The sequence below is a fragment of the Bison bison genome, unplaced genomic scaffold (assembly GCF_000754665.1).
Source record: "Bison bison bison isolate TAMUID 2011002044 unplaced genomic scaffold, Bison_UMD1.0 scf7180017864285, whole genome shotgun sequence".
Lineage (NCBI taxonomy): Eukaryota > Metazoa > Chordata > Mammalia > Artiodactyla > Bovidae > Bison > Bison bison.
In genome coordinates this window covers 455,363-458,836 of record NW_011494857.1, presented here as the reverse complement: position 1 = coordinate 458,836, position 3,474 = coordinate 455,363, and positions in this window count along the sequence as shown.

Here is a 3,474-nt window from a genome sequence, read left to right as displayed (position 1 = left end):
CTAGCCCCCCGGACGGCTCCCCTGAGCCCCCTGACCCCCTCGGTGCCAAATGAGGCAGGAAACCCCTTGCTCCTCCCTGGAGAGCCGCCTTTCTTGGAACTGAACTGAACTCTTTTGGGCCTGGAGCCCCTCTGCACAGCGGAGGCCCCTCCTTACCCCCTCCCAGCCCCAGACAGGGGCCGCAGGCTTCGGGGACCTGGACCCCTTCCATCTCGCGTCTCCCCTTCTCCACTCCGGCCTGGCCCCTGGAGGGGTCTCTGGTTCAAACCTTCGCGTGGCATTTTCACATTATTTAAAAAAGACAAAAACAACTTTTTGGAGGAACGTGGGGCGTGTGTGTGTTTCAGGAGGCAAAGAGGGGAGGCTGTCTAGGAGATGCGTCCATTCTCACAGCCCCATTTGACAGATGGGAACACTGAGGTCAGGAAGGCAGAAACGCCTGTGTGGCAGTGAGACCCCAGGCTTCCCACTTCTCTGGATCTCAGCTCTGTGTCTGGTGTGGGCATCACTGACTTCTACCACTGTCTCAACTTACAGTTCAGGAGGTGATGAGGAGTCGGTGAGGGTTCGGGAATGGGGCAGAGCCAGGTTTCTGCAAGGTGGCCTGTGATGGTGGCCAGATGTCCCAGGGCCAATGCTGCTGAGGGAGGGGCTCAGAAGCGACCTGCCAGCACCCACACTGGATCGTGGCCACCTCCCACACACCGCAGAACGGCACTGCCTGTCGCATCTACCTCCCTGCCCACGGTGACTGTGCCTCAGTTTACCTCTTTCTCCATGTGACCGCCTACCTCCCTGACATTCTTTTGCCTTCACCTTAATCAAAATTCTTCACTGAGATTTTGTTTTGTTCCTTTCCCTTCAGTTTCCCATTCCACCCAGCCCTAGTTTGGTCTTTATTTTCCCATCTCTCCATCTGTGTCTTTTTCTCAGCCTTTCTTCCCATCTGATTCTATTTCTGTCTGAGCTTCTCCCCATCTCTACCTTTTTTCTCCTTGTCTGTGTCTCCTTGTCACCTTCCTGTCTCTGTGATGTCTTTCTGCCATGGCTTTTTGTCTTGACTTTTTCTCAACTTGTCCTTGACTGATTCCATCTTTTCTCTTTTTTTCCTTTGACTGGGTTTGTCTTCTTCCTGTCTTTGCATCTAGGATCTCCTGGCTTCCACTTGTCTGCGCCCTTGCCCCCCTGCCCTGCACCTTGGTACCCGATTCATTTGTCTTTGTGGGATGTAGTTTGGAGGAGGGAGGAGTTGGGGGGGTCAGGAGACTCAGCTGGGATGCTGTGTGGACTCCTGGCTTAAGAATTAAGGTGATGAGAGCATTAGGGTCACATGTACGTTGTGGGGGGTGGAGAAAAGGTGAGTGAGAGGGTTAGGTTTTGCCTCTTTCCCCTGCTGCCGCTGCTGACACATTCAGTGTTTCTTGAACTGATATGCAGCACATCTGCCCAAGGTGGGCGCTGCATGGAGCCCAGCCAGGTTAGGCGCAATGAAAGCCCAGGCTCCTGGGTCTGAGGGAGGAGGAGGCTGGGATCCTGGACTCCAAGGTCTGAGGGTGAAAGGGTAGTATTAGTTCACTAGGGCTGCTGTAACCAATCCCACTGATTGGGCGGCTTCAACCACAGACATCATCTCACAGTTCTGGAGACTAGATATCCAAAATCAAGGTGTCGGCAGAGTTGGTTCCCTCTGATGGTGAGGGAGAATCTATTCCAGACCTTTCTTAGCTTCTGGTGGTTGTCTGGCAGTCTCTGGTGTTCCTCGACTTGCAGAACCATCCCCATCTCTGCCTTCATCGTCAGCTGGTGTTCCCTCCTTCTGTGGGTCTGAAATGGCCCTTTGTGTAAGGACACCAGTCAAACTGGGTTAGGGCCCACATGAATGACCTCATCTTAACTAATTATATCTGCAATGATCCTATTTTGAAATAAGATCACATTCTGAGGTACTGGGTGTTGGGACTTCAGTACCTGGATTTGTGGGGGACATGGTTCAATTTGTAATGAGAGGGTTGGGAGTATGGGGTCCTGGGAGAAGTGGAAGCTGGAAGCCAGAATTTCTCAGTGCTTGGGGAGAAGACTGATTAGCGGACAACTGAAGGACAATTTGGAGGTGATCTGAATGTTCCACAGGCATCTCCAGCTTAATTTGGCCAAACAGAACCATTGACTTCTCCCCCGTAAAGCCCCTCTTTGGCCATCTCAGTAAATGACTTTGCTGCTCACCAGTTGCTCAACTGAGAATCCCAGAGTTGACCCAGCCCTCTCCAAGTCCTGCTGGCTCCTCTTCCAAAATGACTCTCATGGGTCCAGGTCTCTCCACCTCTAGTCACACCCTTTTATACTTGGATGACCACACAGCCTCCTAACTTACCCCCCTGCTACTGCTCCCGTTCACCTCCAAATTATTCTGCAGCAGCCAGAGACGACTTCTGCAACGTCAATCCAAGTACGTCACTCTCCTGCATCATACCCTTGGAGGGCTTCCCATTTTAAAGATACATTCATAGTCCTAACACAGCTGTCCAGGCCCCAAATGATCGGCTCAGGCATCCCCTTCCTTTCCCATCACCCCATCCCCACTGCATCACTACTGTACACACACAGTGAGCTGCTGTCACTTACTCCAACATAATATACTTTTCCTGCCTCAGCACAAGCCATTCGCTATGCCTGGAAAGCTCTTCCAGGGCATCTCCACTGAGCCAGGTACTTCTGCACAGTAGGCACTCAGTACCTATGGGTTCATCCCATGTGTTCTGTGCGGAGTCATGTCTGACTCTTCACGACCCAATGGACTATATATAGCCTGCCAGACTCCTCTGTTCCATGGAATTTTCCAGGGAAGGATACTGGAGTCGCTCAGTTGTGTCTAATTCTTTGAGCCCCTCTGGAGTGTAGCCCACCAGGGTCCTCTCTCCATGGAGTTTTTCCAGGAAAAAATACTGGAGTGGGTTGCTATTTCCTTCTCCTGGGGCTCTTCCAGACTCAGGGATAGAACCTGCATCTCCTGTCTCTCCTGCACTGCAGGCGGATTCTTTACCCACTGAGCCACCAGGAAGTCCGTGCAGTAGAGCTAAATAAGGGGAAGACTGTGGTGGGACTATTAATCCAGGGACCTCATTTCCCATGACTTTCTTGGGTCAAAGGTTCCATTTCCATGGAAACTTTCAGAGGAGTTGGGAATTCTATTTCATTTGGGAACTCCATTTCCCATCAGCCCCTGGAGTTGAAATGAGCAGGCCAGGTCTCCTTTCCCAGCATGCCTAAGTACCTATGTAGTGGAGGAGGGGATGGGGGATCAGCCTAAGGGAAATTCCCAGACCTCTGGAATGGTTCTCCCAACAGTGGGGTGGCGAGCGCTTAACCGCCTGCTGGGAAGTGTAGTCCAGCAGCCTCACCTCAGAGTGCACCACCTCAGCACTGTTAACAGCGTTTAGGAGCTTTCTTGCCTGTGGAAGCCTTTGGCCAAGGGTG